Genomic DNA, 16489 nt, shown 5'->3' with positions numbered 1-16489 from the left:
TAAAATCATAATTTTGCGTCATCCTAAGCAGGAAGTCCCATGGGACTTTAAAATGAAACTTTATGACAAAAAGATTGCCGACCCCTGTTGTTGAACAATTTTAAAATAGTTTGCAATGTCATTAATTTGTGTGTGTATTTGTAAATGTGATGAATGGAACCTTTTTTATCGATTTCTAATGTATGTGTGAAGTGCTTAAGTGGAGTAAAACATATTTTAAGGAAATCAGTTTGCATTGTTTTAACAAGATGTACAGTATACAGAGATGTATAAAGTACTAGAGACCCAGACTTGAGTAAAAGTACAAGTGCTCTATCAAAAAAGTGACTTGAGTAGAAGTTGAAGTGGTCTTTAAGCACCACACTAAAGTAGAAGTACTAAAGTATTCAACATTTTTTGTACTTAAGTATTGCAAGTAGTCTATTTTAAAATTTACTACTCAAGTACTGAAAGTAAAAGAACAAGTATTGTGTTATGTAGTTATTAAAGAATGTAGTCAAAAGTTTGAACATATTTTTTTTTACTATTTCAAATGATTAACCTTAAGGACAATCACAATTCCTTTGACTGTAACTTTTTGTAAACAAAAAACAGTTGCAGGGTTAGTTCGCCCAAACCCATAATAAGACCTCCGTTTATTTTTGGAACACGGTTTAAGATATTTTAGATTTAGTCTGAGAGCTCTCAGTCCCTCCATTGAAGCTGTGTGTATGGTATACTGTCCATGTCCAGAAAGGTAAGAAAAACATCAAAGTAGTGTGACATCAGAGGGACAGTTAGAATTTTTTGAAGCATCGAAAATACATTTTGGTCACAAAAACTACGACTTTATTCAGCATTGTCTTCTCTTCCGTTTCTGTTGTAAGACAGTTCAAAACGAAACAGTTTGTGATATCCAGTTCGCGAACGAATCATTCGATGTAACCGGATCTTTTTGAAACAGTTCACCAAATCGAACTGAATCATTTTAAACGATTCACATCTCTAATACGCATTAATCCACAAATGACTTAAGCTGTTAACTTTTTTAATGTGGCTGACACTCCCTCTGAGTTCAAACAAACCAATATCCCGGAGAAATTAATTTACTCAAACAGTACACTGACTGAACTGCTGTGAAGAGAGAACTGAAGATGAAGACCGAGCCGAGCCAGATAACGAACAAAAGATTGACTTGTTCACGAGTGAAGAACCGTTTCTGTCAGACGTATCTGATTCGAGAACCGAGGAGCTGATGATACTGCGCATGTGTGATTCAGCGTGATGCACACCGACACACAGGGCATCTGAACTGAACTGATTCTTTTGGTGATTGATTCTGAACTGATTCTGTGCTAATGTTATGAGCCCAGGTAAACCGAAGGCTTGCAGTCAATTCCAATGACGCCATTACGTCGAGCGCAAAAGAACCGGTGAACTGTTTTCTTCGACTGGTTTATTGAATCGAACTGTCAGAAAGAACTACTGGTGATCCGAAAACCGATGCAACCGGTTCTTGACTCGTGAACGAGTCATTATCTGGCTCGGCTCGGTGTTCATTTCTCTCTTCACAGCAGTTCAGTCAGCATGCGCAGTCTTCTTAATCGCTTGATTCGCTCAGTGATGTGCCAGCAAACAAAAACAAAGTTACATACAAATAGGTTGAATGTAAAAATCGAATGTGTGAACGGACATTACATCCAACAACACAACATGTTCTTCCCATAAATTCCATGACTTTTTTCTGTTATGTACAAAATTGAAAAATTACCAGCAATATTATAATATTATAACTGTAATATATAACTGTCTATATTTTTCAGAATTGGTTGGATAAAAATATCTTGTTAGTCAATTAATCAATTCTCAAGGGTTGTTATTTTCATATAAGGAGTTTTTATATCACTCCCAAATAATTTTCAATAGTTATGGGTTCAATCCCATAAGGTGCTCTTGCTTTGTTGAGAGGAACTCAACCTCTAGTCTCTATAAGTTTGGTCAATACTCCTGTTGGCAAATTGTGCTTTGCTTCTCCCTGTAAAATAATCGATCAGTCTGTTCACTTTTTTCAGGAAAACATTGTTTCTTTACCATCTGTGACCGCTTACTGGAATAATGCAGTTGGTAATATCTGTTGGAAAAAAGTTTGGATGCTTCCACATCTTTTTTTTTTTTTTTAACCAATAAAGTAAAAAGAGATTTATTTTTTGTAAAATAATTCATTAATACTACTCTGCAAGTCATTACCTCAAAAAGTTCAAAAAGGATATTTACTCCAGTTGTTCTTTCTGTGACAACTCTGACGAAACTGTAGTTCATTTATTTATTTATTTATTTTTTTGTATTGTCCATTTACCAAAATGTTTTGGCAAGATGTCTTAGGATTTATTAGATCTGAAATGTATAATCAATGTGTGTTGGAAGGATGGCTTTGTAGGTTATAATCAATATAAAAAAGGTCATTTTTTTGTAATTCATCTGATCTTGTTACTTAGCAAAGTTCATATTCATAAATCTAAATATATAAATATGTAACTTACTTTTTCTTACATTTTTGAAAGAACTTGAAAAATACCTCTTTTCAATTAAGTTGTCTGAGAACAAAAAGGCCTTACATTATCTGTTTGTAATTCCTTTCCTTTTTTCAGTGTCATGTAATTCTCATATGATTTATCAATGTGTTTAATTTACATGATTCCCCCATTGTGATAATATAATATATATATATATATATATAAAAATCCGTCCTTGGGGCATTAAAAAGTGGCCTCACAAAATGGCGATTTTACCCATCAGCCACCATGGCGCTAGAGCCGTGACACGCTGCTAAGCTCTATTAACCAATCACAGCAGTTTTATTATTATTAATAACTGAATACCAGCATGATTTAACAAGGTATGCTGGGTGATGATATACAATTTATATATGTATAAATATTAAAATATATAAACTTTGCTTCCAGACTCGCGTGCAAAGCCCGCGAAAAAGTGGAAGTCTAGCCAGTCAGAGCCATAGACAGTAAAAGAAATGGACACAGCGACCCCATTGGAACTCAATTGAGACAAATGAAGCCCAGTTTTAGCGTTTTTTAGCACTTCTGTTTCTGACGCGCAGACTCAAACGAAGCTTGACGACGTCAGCAACCTGTCTGACAGATGTAAATCTTCTAAGTGGCTGTGCGTGAAAACTGCCATTGTTAATCTTGCAGAGACGGCAAGCTTGAGTGGGGAGTTCTTTGGCGTGAATGAGCAGGAGTAAGTATTCTGATTAATTATTTTGTATAGTATTTTAAAATGTAACGCCAGTACGCCATATTAAATTAATTGCCTGCAAGCTTCTCCACCTGTCTGTACGGTAATGCGACAGAGAGCCGAGTGGTTATGACGCAATCGTTAGCCTATTTTTTACAAACCTAACCCTAACCCTAACCCTAACCCTAACTGTTTATACGGGGCCAAAAAGTAACATAGAAGGTAATGGAGCCCTTTATACATTGTCGTGTATCTTTAGAAATAAATAATGGACAAACAGAGTCTTTAAACGCCTCAAATGTAAAGTTATTCGCTGTCAAAGTGACGCCAAAATGAATGGGAGTCAATGGGAATGCTATCACAAGTGAAGTTCTGCTAAAAGATGGCAGCCCCCATCCGACTTCAACTTCCGGTCGAGTTCCTTGCCCCTTGGTCAGAGCCAGCGCGTGCAAAGCCCGCGAAAAAGCGGAAGTCTGGCCAGTCAGAGCCAGCGCGTGCACACATCCGGACTGTCTACTCCCTGCTGAGAGGACTGATGAGTTTTCTGGAGGTAAGTACTTTAATTATTCAATATACTTCTCAAATTATAACTACAATTATCAATGACATTTAAAAACATGAACTAAGTAAATTGTACAATCTCTTAACAGAGGCAAGCAACCTATTGCTGTTAAATCTGTTATGTCACTTGTGCGTGCCCATGTCTGTCATGTTAACATTTGGCCCTACTTATTAATAATAATTACAATAAAGTATTTTAAAAACTATATATATCCTCACAGATGTGAAAGGGGACTGCATTTGTTTAACATAAGTTACTCCTGAAGCGCTGCCACTTCTTATAGACACGGCGTGAGCACACACAGAAATGCCCGAACGCTCACGAGAAAATACGATATTCTCTTTTAACCTCACAGCGGTTCCCGGCGAGTGTGTGTCAGAAACATTAATATATGTTCCCATGTTATCATTATATCTGCCTGAGAAGTTTTCCATTGTAGCTTAGATTATTTTTTTAGACCATTTTGTCCTGTAACGTTAAAAAATCAGGGCTTTTCAGAGATAACGTTACCAAATGTTTGGCGTTTTCATCATGACAACCCCCCCATCCTGACTGACATTAACTGGATGATTTAAATTCAGCACTCTTATAGAGATATGATTTGATAAATCAATATTTATGAGATATTTTAAAACTGTTGTATATTTATTACTCGTTATAGCTATTTTTCGTTATAGCCATTTCATGTTTCCCAAAAACACATTACTGTTCAAATTAGAGACAATGAAAATATACATATCACATATAATGGAAAACCAAATTTTTGGCCATGTTTACAAATAATGTAAAGATGTGTGTATATATAAAAAAACACATTAACAAAACTTGTTTTCCCTTATGGGTCTCAGAAGGATATTGGACAGGGGCGGAGTGGGACCAAAAAATCTACCTGGAAATTTCGTAAACCACCGGCCCTCGGTGGTCAAAAAAAAAATAAATGCTAAAAAATATATACTACTAACGTCATAACCCTTGCAAAATTATTTTAAATATATTAAGAAAGCCACCGCTACTGGTCACGTGGTCTATGGTTAGACTGATTTGTTTAGATCCAGTGAAATTGCTACCTTGACAACGCCACGTGAGAGGCGTTCACACTGCCGCTGACTTGAGCTTCCAAAGTTACCGGAAGTCATTCATTTTCAATGGAAGCTGGCTTCTCTCAGCTGCAAGGAGCGTCAAATTCCTTGACGTTGCGTTTTGAGTGACCAGAACGTCAATCCGAGAGTTGAATGTAATGATGGCCGATTCGTTCTCGTTCTCAAGTCAAGAACCGGTTGCTTCAGTTTTCGGATCACCAGTACACTCCACCGAGAATCGTTTCTGTCGGACGCGTCCGATTTGAGAACCGTTGAGCTGATTCTCGTTCTCGAGTCAAGAACCGGTTGCTTCGGTTTTCGGATCACCAGTACACTCAACCGAGAATCGTTTCCGTCGGACAAGTCCGATTTGAGATTTTTTTAGATGAATGTTTCCAATCTGTATATTGTATATAATGTATAGGCCAAATGGGTTTTCAGGGATGTTGGACAGTAATTAAGACTCTAAAGACTCGAATGTTTAATAGGAATAAGGGATGATTTATGAAATATCTGTACTGTATTTATAGTTAATGATGACACATTCACAAATTGAGTTTGTAGTAAACAGAACATGAACACGAGTAGAGCAGCTGATAAAACTGAACTGCAGCACGTGCCGGTTAGAGCGATTCCCGTTCTCGAGTCAAGAACTGGTTGCATCGGTTTTCGGATCATCAGTACACTGAACCGAAAACCATTTCTTTCGGACACGTCCGATTCTAAAACCGAGGAGCTGATTATACTGCGCATGCTCGATTCAGCGTGAAGCCAACTTACTCACAGCATGTCTGAACCGAAGTGATTCTTTTGGTGATTGATTCTGATTCTGTGCTAATGTTATGAGCGCGGGTAATCCGAGAGCTTGGATGAAGGGCAATCCAGCGAAACGTAAATTAATTTAATAACAAATACATCACAATGGATTATGTTTAGTAAGTGGATCATGGTTTCTGCGCTGATGACACCTAATTTATTTACTTTATATCTTCAAGACTTAAATCCTCATATGCACATTATTGCTGTTACTGTATTTGGGTGTTGTTGCAAAACTCAAATGTAAACTTTTCATGATTATGAGGCTTTTAACTGACTAAAGTTATGAAAGTTATGATTACTGACTTTATATATTTGAATGTTTGATAGACGTGACACCATTACGTAATCGCCAATGACATCATTACGCTGACCGCTGAACCGTTTTTCTCAACCCGTTTATTGAATCGAACCGTCCGAAAGAACCGGTTCGCGGAAAAGAATCGAACTTCCCATCACTAGTTGAAAGTGGCTCAACTTTATGGTAATAATGAGCTATGACGTAAAACGCCAGCAACCAAATGGAATTCTCAAAACATACATAAAATGTGAGCATATCACATGCTAATCATTTATGAATGTTTTTGTAAATTATATAGTTTATCATAAACTAACCACTTATAAATTACTTACAACTGAACTTTTATTATAAAGTGTTACTGATTATTAATTGGCGTTGGCGATGTCATTATAGTATGAACATATATAATACAGACACCACTGTCTACCTACCAGTAATTAAATTAGTCATTATTATTAGGCTACCAACATTTAATAACTTGTGCTAGTTCACGGGCGGCTAGCAATAACATACGTTAATGCTTGAGCAGCGCCACTGTTTTTTCTGTCAATTCACCTGTTGACGCCTGATTTTGGAATAAATCTGTAATTTTTTGAGCACTTTGATGCATTCTCCTCCAGCATCCGCTTCTTCTTCATTCTGGCCTTTTCGGCCCCTCCTTTGTCCTTTCTCTTCTTGCCTTCCATGGGGGTATCGTCAAATGTTATGCAACCACGCTAATCCTTCCAGGCTGTCAATTTTTTTCTTTTTTTCTAGAATTTGCGTGCTTTCTCTCTCTCTCTCTCTCTCTCTCCCTCTAGTCTGGCGTGTGCCATTTTTGGGTCATGCCATTAGACGAGGGGGCAGGGGGCGCTCATTGTCTCCCTACATTTCTGTAAACAGACTTGACCTGCAATCGGTTCATTGGATAAACGAATTCCCAATTCCCAGGAGGTTTTACTCCATTCTATGTTAATTTAAGAACAAACAAATGAATTAAATACTCGTTTCTTCTTAGTTTTTTTGTGACCATGAAAGTTCTGTATGAAGAATATGACGGGGGAGATGAGATGAGTGTGCAGGGGGGTAATAATGACTGAAAAATACAGTGCCGGCCGCTGCGCTCCCGCTCCCGCTCCCGTTCCGGCCACTCTCTCGGCTGTTATGAATAATTTATAATGGGCCGATCATGAAAATTCCTCAACCGGCCGGTCGGCCGACCGGGAAAAGTCCCGATTGCCACTCCGCCCCTGATACTGGAAGAACATTGTAGCCGGAGCTACTTCTCTCTGTTTATGTCTATGAAGAATCACAAAGGTACTGGGTTACTCCGCCGCGGTACCCCCGAAGCAATCTAAAATAGTCAGAATATAAACACTTATTATAGGTGTACTCTAGTGATTCAGGACAAGCTAAAAACACGGTTTGGAAAATGGATTCATGGTGTACTCGCTTATTATGTCCATTTTTCTACATTTTGAACACAAACAAAGTTACGGACCGGGAACGCATGACTTTCTGCAAATGGCAATAGGACCACTGGGAGGAGCCAGAGGAGCTTGATTTTTTCACAGATTATCTGTCTCATATTCTACTGTCAGGACATAATGACAGGTTTAATAAATATGTAAAAGATATTTTTTTACAAAAGTTCCCTACAGCACCTTTAAAGGAATAGTTCACCCAAAAATTAAAATTCTGTCATCTACTCACCCTCAAGTTGTTCCAAACCTGTATGAGTTTCTTTGTTCTGCTGAACACAAAGGAAGATATTTGGAAGAATGTTTGTAATCAACAGATCTCGGTCCCCATTGACTTCCATAGTAGGAAAAAAAATACTATGGTAGTCAATGGGGACCGAGATCTGTTTGGTTACAAACATTCTTCCAAATATCTTCCTTTGTGAAATAAAGGAAGAAATAATATATTTCTTATAATATATTAATATATTTCTTATAATATATTACTGCTGTCCCAGTAAAGGCTTCGTCACACGTGATAAAACTTTTATCTTACATGTTACTTATAATATATAATAAATAATATTAACAACAGTCATATTGACGTTTTGTATATACCTCTGTGCCAGCTTTGTAGTTTCATCGATTGAAATTGTTAACTCACACTCACAGATGACAGAGTCATTGAGCGCCTCAGGCGACCGTTATGATTACATTCGAATGATAGATGGTCAACAAATATTTTTCAAATCATCCACCAAATTATCATCTATTCCTTACAGTTTAACGAGTTCAAAAACATTGTTTTAATGCCTAAATAATATTTTTTTTAAAAATTACCTTATCAATATTTCATTTAATTTTAACAAGTCAAATATATAGTCTCAATATTTTAATATGTTTTATTCAATAACAAATAAACAAATGGTTAAAATAAGGATTAAATAAATGTTAAAGCAGAAATAAGATAGCTGTAAAGTAATCTCTGGTTTAAGCTCACTCGCTCCTGCACTTTCATGCGAGCTCAGTCCTCTACGCATTGGATTGTGGGAAATTGTGCTTTAAGTGTACATTGGATGTACGCTCTAGTTCAGAGAGGATTGTGGGTAAAAGTAGTGAACTAATGTAGGGAATGATGTTGTTCACTCAGAATTCGGTCACCACTACAAAATGGCCGACACCCTAAATAGTGCACTATATAGTGGATAGGGAGTGATTTCAGACACAGCTTATATCTTTGTGTTTTGTGTGAATATCTAATGTTAGCCAAATTCAGGGATGACATTATTTATGGCTTGTTTTGATGCCATCAGGGCGCCAAAAACAAATCCACAGAAACTAAAGGAAGACATCAACACCATTGAAACAGACATCAGTAACCCGTAAATTTATGATAAAACCTTTTCTTCCCATTTAACCCATACCCATATTTTACCCATATAACATGTGCTAAAATCTACTTCTAAACTTTGGCCTTTCCCACTAATTAGCCTTGACAGCAAGGAATCGCACCCCACACTTTAGACCTGGAGAGGCAGAGGTCTTAAGTTGTAAGTAATACTGTGTCAGTTCACTAACACTGCATTCAAATATTACAGGTTTACCCATATATCCAAAATACTGTTACACAACGTGTTATCTTTCACAACAATTTAAGTTCTAAAACTGACCGTGTTTAACTCATTAACCTATTAAAATAAATTTTGTACGACCAAATCTGCAGAGTAAAAGAGTTTTACTTCCTTCTACTGTCATTTAACATGTTCAAACTAATATATAGTTGTGGTATTCCCCTCTTTAGCATCATCCCACACTGGTTTCAATAAAGGTTGGTACTCACTTTTTTTTATGCTTTTTTTTTTACACACAGTGATGCTTTTTTTTCATAGCTTTTTCTTTTTTATAGCTTGGATACGCAAAATTCTTGCAAACCAAGAAATAATTAAAGAACAGATGGGAACATTGATTAAATAGGTCTATGACCTCAAAAAATTATCAACTACAGAAGACAGCCCAACATTAAACACAGACTGTTTTCCACTGTCAAGTTTTCAACAACTTCAAGTCATGGAGGGGCAGCTGCAGCAGAAAGACTACAAAACAGCTGTGGTAAGATTTCATATTTCAATAGAACAATTAACTCCTCAATTAACTGTTCATTGTACATGGTACAGAAGGTAGTCAACCACATGTTAAAATCATATCTGTACTGGCTGGGCCGGTTCAACATGGAATGGTTAAGCAACAAGAAAGGTTTGGCTTGGCGAAGAAGCGACCATTTTACTCTCTAACTGATTTGCTTGAGTCAAAATGTGTATGGTTATAGTTGGCACTAACCAATGAGATTGGTGGTTGTGAATAAGTTCCTCCTACTGCTGAAGGAACTGAAATGATTGTAAATTAGCAAATTATTTACTCACCCTCAAGTCATCCTAGGTGTATATGACATTATTCTTTCAGACAAATACAATCAGTTATATAAAAAAAATGTCCTGGCTCTTCCAAGTTTTATAATGGCAGTGAATGGCTGTATATTCCAAGGCAGGGGCGGCGTTAGGGGTGGGCTAAGGGGGCTGGAGCACCAAATGTTTTCAGTAAAGCCCTGAATGTTTTTATAACCACCATGCCATCAATGAGTTTATGCCCAATAAAGTAATTTATATTAGATTTTAAATAAATAAATAAGTATCGACTCTCGACTCTCACGTCTACAGCGTCTGTCAATTTACGCATTGTCATTTACACCAAACGAAAACCGCCCACTGAGTCTATTGCTTCTGACTGACATGGAAACTGGCCAACCATCGATGAGCGTCTGTACGATCCAGCCAATGAAATGAGATCTTTTGGAGGCAGGTGGTTTGTTGGCATGTAGTATTTTACTATATCAATTTATTTGGAAATTAAAATGGATATTCCAAAATACTAAAAAAAAAAGTAAAACACCCCCAGTCAACACTTGAATGCCAAGATACAACAGCTTCAGGTATCTGTACATTTTAATCATACTATTATATTTATTTTTCGGTTTTAAATTGTGTCTGATTTAACGTTACATTTTGAACATCTAACAGTTAACGGTTGCGCAGCAGCACAGTCTTTAGGACACACACACACACAGAGCAGTTTTAAAGTTTGGTTAGCACGGTATGTGACATACTTTTCGTGTCAGGAGCAAAAATGCAATAAACAAGATCTCCACTCACCCTAGAACCAGCCCTGTTCCAAGGCCTGTCTGCTGGAAGCTATTTATTTTTCTTGTACTAACGCAACCATTCACTTCAAAGAGCCTTTCTTAAAGAGTCGATCGTTCCCTGGGATGCATTTGCATTATAATCGAATGTAAAGAGTTATATCTCTAAAAACAGATTAGCTCATAACGCTAGTATATAGGGCTCAGAGTAAGTAAAAAGCAAATCGCTAGTTAATTCCACTAACTAAGCTCAAAATATCCTCACACTAGCACAGTAGCATAATGAGGGTCCCTACATGCAAACCGAAGCAATGAGAACTTTGTAATTGTACAGACATTTTAATAAGAAGATACTTTATAAAGACAGTACGTTACGCGTTTACAGCCATTCGTCATCTTGGAAAACAGTCTCGACTAGTCGAGCCACGAATGCTGTGCTACGTTAGATTTCACAAACGTAATTTCTATCGACCAGCTCACGTAGCATGCCGTTCGTGGCTCAATTAGTCGACACCGTTTTCCAAGATGACGAATGCCTGTAAACGTTATAAAGCTAACGTTATGAGCTAATCATTTAGAGATGTAACTCTTTACATTCGATTATCATGAAAACGCATCCCAGGGAACGATCGACTCCGTAACCATGTGTTAATTACCCCTAGGTTCATTTTTCACCGGAATTGTCCTTTAACCCTCCCAGAGCTGTGTGGAGCACTTTATGATGGATGGACGCACTTTTGCAACAGAAACGTTATTCTATTCTTTTATAGGCTAAATAATTTCAAATGAACTGTTAAATTGACCTGGAAAAGGCCAACCCATTTTTGAACATTCTAATCAAGTATGATGTTTGCTTGTTCCTAAATTTGTGCATATATTTATTTTTACAGATAAACACGTTAGCCTTGAGGGGAGGCACAACAGTAAAGGAAAGTGTATGGCGGATTCTGAGCTTCCTTCTATCAAACGACATGGCCCGGCAAATGAACTGGAGGGGAATCAATGGAAAAGCGGCATTCAAAGACACCTCTCTGAAAACTGTAATTAATGGTATGGCTTTCTGAATTTAACTACTGTGTTTTATTTGTGTTTGGTGTCAGCTAAAAAAACAATTCCCTATAAATGTTAGATTTTAAAATACATAATAATAATTTGGTTATTTACTGTTGGTCATGTGTCATTTGTAGCTGCAGTCAGAAGAAACCGTTTGACTTCCACTGCAACAGACCAAGAAGTAGAAAACTGGATCAAGAGATGGCTGCAGCTTTCCACTGAGAGGGATGGAGGCCTTCGGGCAAGACAAAAAAATTGACTGTTTCCTTGTTCTGACACTTGCTTGTTCAACGGACTGCCCTTTTGCCTTGCTGTTTTTGAACTATAGATCTGATACTCCACTTGTTTATTAAATTCTCCTGGTTCTGACACTCGCTCTAATGTCTAATGTTTTCTTTGGACTGATTTCTGGCAGTCCTCCCCTTCTGGACCTCTGCCTGTTTAATTATATATATTTATATAATGTATTTATTATATTTATTGTTTCCTTTTTTTATATAAAAAAAATGTTTTCTTTGGACTACCTTCTTGGTTTCTTGCAGTCCTCCCCTTCTGGACCCTTCCTGTTTTTATTTTATATTTGTTATTTATATAATATGAATATAGAATGTGTTGTTTCCTGTTTTTGATTACCATTTATACATTTAAATGTATTCACGAAACATATTTATTAAATCACTTTTGACTGATTATTTGAGTATTTTCTTTAATATATGATAATTAGATCTGGGCCAGATGTGGCCCATGCCATTTTTGAGATTTGGCCCAGATGTGGCCCATGCCATTTCTGAGATCTGGCCCAGATGTGGCCCATGTCTTGCCCGATTGTGGCTGACTTCTAGCTGCCACACTCAGGTTGAGTCATCGCCATCATTCCATGCGGTATGTGGGCCAGAAGAATATGGAAGATGTGGGGCACAACTGGGCCAGATGTCATTTGCTATGTGGGTGTAATGTGTGACACACGCATCTACAAAGCTAGTGGCCCAAAATACTTTTCTTACAAAGATAGTATTTGGAAGTGCAGGATAAAACTCTTACTGTCTGTTGACGTGCAATAAATTTTGAAAGTAATGTACGAACACCTGTCTGTTCTACTCATTTTAACTGACTTGTGAAAACTGCTCCCAAAAAAAAAAAAAAGAAACTCTTTGACAAGTAGCAACTTTTTTTTTTTTTTTTTTTACAGTAACGCAAATAGTTACTTTCCCTGGATACAAGTTACTTTTATTATAGAGTAATTCAGTTACTAACTCGGTTACTTTTTGGAACAATTAGTGAGTAACTATAACTAATTACTTTTTTAAAGTAACGTTCCCAACAGTGCTGACACAACACAGAACGCTTTGCTGAATGACAGTAAGTTGATGCCGGTTCCACCGCACATGCTTTATAGCTTCCTGGTCATTACGTCTCTCGTCCATGACATCTTGCCCATCTATTGAACTGATTACACATGTGATCCATTAGCGTTTGACGCAGGTTGGGTTCCCTGAAGGGGAACCCAAATATAGTCCCTAACTAGCAATGGGGTATTAAATCTTCAATGCCTGTGGATTCTCTAATATTCTTCAGTCTCCACTTTCACTTTCCAAAGGACAAGATGTCATCTTTGATTAATTAAACTGCACCAAGCCTGATACTGTATAGACTAAAATAGGTAATTTGGGATCCACTCCAACCATTGGGTTGCCTAGATGAACTGGCCAATGTAAGATGTAAGCCAATTATATTTTCTGCCTATGCATCAAGTTTATTTATTAATATGCTGGTATAAATGAAGTTTAACCAGGTACTAAAAAAAAAAAAATAAAAGAATGAATTTCTGTTAGTCTCTTTCATGCTGTTATGTATTTGTGTTCACACAGATCAGTAATTGCTACCTGTGCTTGCCTAAGCAACAGAAAATATTTTCCTTCTTTTCTTCAGAACTATTTAAAGTGATTTCTATCAGAGCATATCCCTGGCCCAGCTGGTGAAACATTTATGTTGGACATGGTTTGAAACCTTAAGCAATGACAATGATTATGGTAAAAATGGCATTGCCACATTCATTAAGGCTGCACATAAGGAGGCCCAAACAGCAACATAGTGGTGGCCCAGATCCGGGCCACATCTGGCCCTTGAGAAATCCATGCAGGCCAGATGTGGACCTCATCTGAGCCGACACTTGTTGCTGTCTGGGGGGAGTCTGTATTGAATACTCAGAAGCTTTAGAAAGCACAGGATCAAAAACTTAATTTAACATATAAGGTTATCAGGTTATCAGAACCTCCACATCTAAGATACGATGGCTTTGTCACACAATGAGATTAAGATACTGGTGGATGAGCTATACAGGCAAATATTACAGGACTGCAGTGGATCAGAAGTGCAAATACCTGGACTACAAGATGTCAACCCCCGAATTTTGGAAAAAAAAAAAAAATATAAAAAGTAATTCAGTGCCCAAATGCAACAAAAATGTCATGCAATGGCTCAGAGCACTTAAAATATTTCAAACATCCTTTTTGTGGACACTCATGCGTTTGGTCTGAGATATGCCAATAATGTCTACAAGGCTGTATATGCAATTGCTAATGCACTGGATAATCTATTGTCATGTAAGCAACAAAAAGGCCTATTTGCTAATGCCACCTGTTTCCAACTAACTACAGTATAACCTTGGCAGGTACATATCTTCTAAATCTTCTTTAAATATATATAAACATCCTAGTAAACGGAAAGATTCAAACAAAAGATGAATTAATTTATTATTAGATATTTTTTTTAATGAATGCACCATATGGTGCAATCAGTTTCCAAATAATGAAATAAATGTTTTGCTATTTAAGATTTTACATTATCTGCAGACTGTGAATTTCATGAATCGGAGAGAGACACAGTTCTTCGATACCAAAGGTGACTCCCCTGTGAGATATGAACAGGTAAACTTACAAAAGGTCACAAAAGGCACAATGGAAGTAATCACAATTGGCTACTATGATGCAACACAGCATCGTGGGCAACAGTTTACTATGAACAATATTAACATCATCTGGTTAGAAGGCCTAAGGATAAGAGTCTCTTTTCAAATGAACTCACCAATCAAAACAAAATACCCAAGTACACATGTGATGCAGCGATGCATCATAACTGCACAGACAAACATGTGTAAACATGTGCAAACATGTCATACAGCATATTATTTTTTTATTGTTGTTCAAGTAGATTTCCCCTGGTGTGTGGCAGGTGGCTGTGGCTGTGTCTGTGTGCAGTTAGAGCTGTCCCCTAGGCACTAGGAAAGTGGTGCAGAAAGGAAGGCCCATCTGCTGTTTTGACTGCCCTCCAGGAGAGATAAGTAATACAACAAGTAATGCTTGTTTAATTACTCTTTCAACACTTGCAGTTAATCAAAAGAGGATCAAATGGAAACGTTTTACAAAACTTTTATTCCAAATGCTCATATAAACTGTCCTAAAAACACATTTAAAACACTTAAGTCTATTTTTAAAGGAGTAGTAAATGATCAGTTAGTAGTATGACCGGCTAGTAGAGGCTGAGTTTAAATAACAGTCTCATTACTATTGCAGTTCCATTTTTCACCCATACCAGACTCATCTGACAGTGTAAAGTGCCCTTTTGGATACTGGTCCAATGGCAGAGGTGCTGAGTGTGTCATAAAGACAGTGGAATTCCTGCCATTCACCAAAATCATGTGTATCACTCTGATGATGTCTGGGTTACTTAATTGGGGCATTTCTAACTATGTTCTTATTTGTAGTATTTTTTTTTTTCACTACAAAGACACAGCATTAGTAAAAAGCCAACAACTCAGAGCTGAGCTTTCTGCTGTTCATCTCATTGACTCTGTGTTTCCTCTGTTTACTTACTTTCTTCAGTCGGCCCACTGAGTGGTCCTTATGTTGCGTCACACAGTGTTTGGGATCACTTATGTAGTCTGTATCTCTTGTGTTTTCGGGGAAACAATAGTGGTGTTAATGGCTTTCAAAATCTACAGTTTCTGGAATAAATGTCATGAAATGGTTTGGGCCTTTTAAAGGGTTAGTTCACCAAAAAATGAAAATTATGTCATTAATGACTCACCCTCATAGTTATATTTGTCGAAGGTGAGTCATTAATGACATAATTTTTATTTTTGGGTGAACTATCCCTTTAAACAGAGAATCAGTGTTGCTGGCTTTATTCTTGTACAGGTCCTCATCTGTTTCCTTTGGTTAACAATCTCCCAACCTTCACCATAAATGCACATGAGCTATAATGAAAAAAAAATAATAATAATAATAATCCTAGAATGCAGATTAGACTCAGCAGTAAGTTTCTAGGCTGTACTGTGTTCTATTGGCCTGTTGGCTGTCTTGTGCTTCTTTCTGGCTTTCCTATCCTGGAAACTGCCTGATAACTTTAATGAAGCCAAATTCACTTTAATGAAGCAACAATCACATTCAGCCTGCTCATATTCTGTGCTGTCTGGATTGCCTTTATCCCAGCTTACCTAAGCAAACTTTGGAAGTTTACAGTAGTAGTGGATATATTTTCCATTTTAACTTCAAGTTACAGTCAACTGATCAGTATTTTCCTTCCAAAAAAATATATATATATATCTATATATACCACGATGGCAGCACAGACTGGTGAGTAGATGGGTTGAGTGCGCTGATGACGATGACGGTGGTGGTAAATCCAAGTGCGGTGAATATAATCCGTGTGTGACTGTGCATGAAACTCGCATTTCTCCGCCTTGACAAAAAGCCCATTCTCTAGCAACCTCTGAAGCACTCTTCGGATGTGCTGCACATGTTCCTGGAGAGAGGA

At 37.3% G+C, this 16489-nt stretch overlaps 1 pseudogene; it reads left to right on the top strand.

Moving 5' to 3' along the window:
- Window positions 1-14593: 14593 nt before the first annotated feature.
- LOC113118016 (vomeronasal type-2 receptor 26-like) lies at window positions 14594-16265 on the top strand (annotated as a pseudogene).
- Window positions 16266-16489: the final 224 nt, after the last annotated feature.

Source organism: Carassius auratus, chromosome 18, assembly GCF_003368295.1.
Source record: "Carassius auratus strain Wakin chromosome 18, ASM336829v1, whole genome shotgun sequence".
Classification (NCBI taxonomy): domain Eukaryota; kingdom Metazoa; phylum Chordata; class Actinopteri; order Cypriniformes; family Cyprinidae; genus Carassius; species Carassius auratus.
This window is presented reverse-complemented; position numbering and strand designations above follow the sequence as displayed.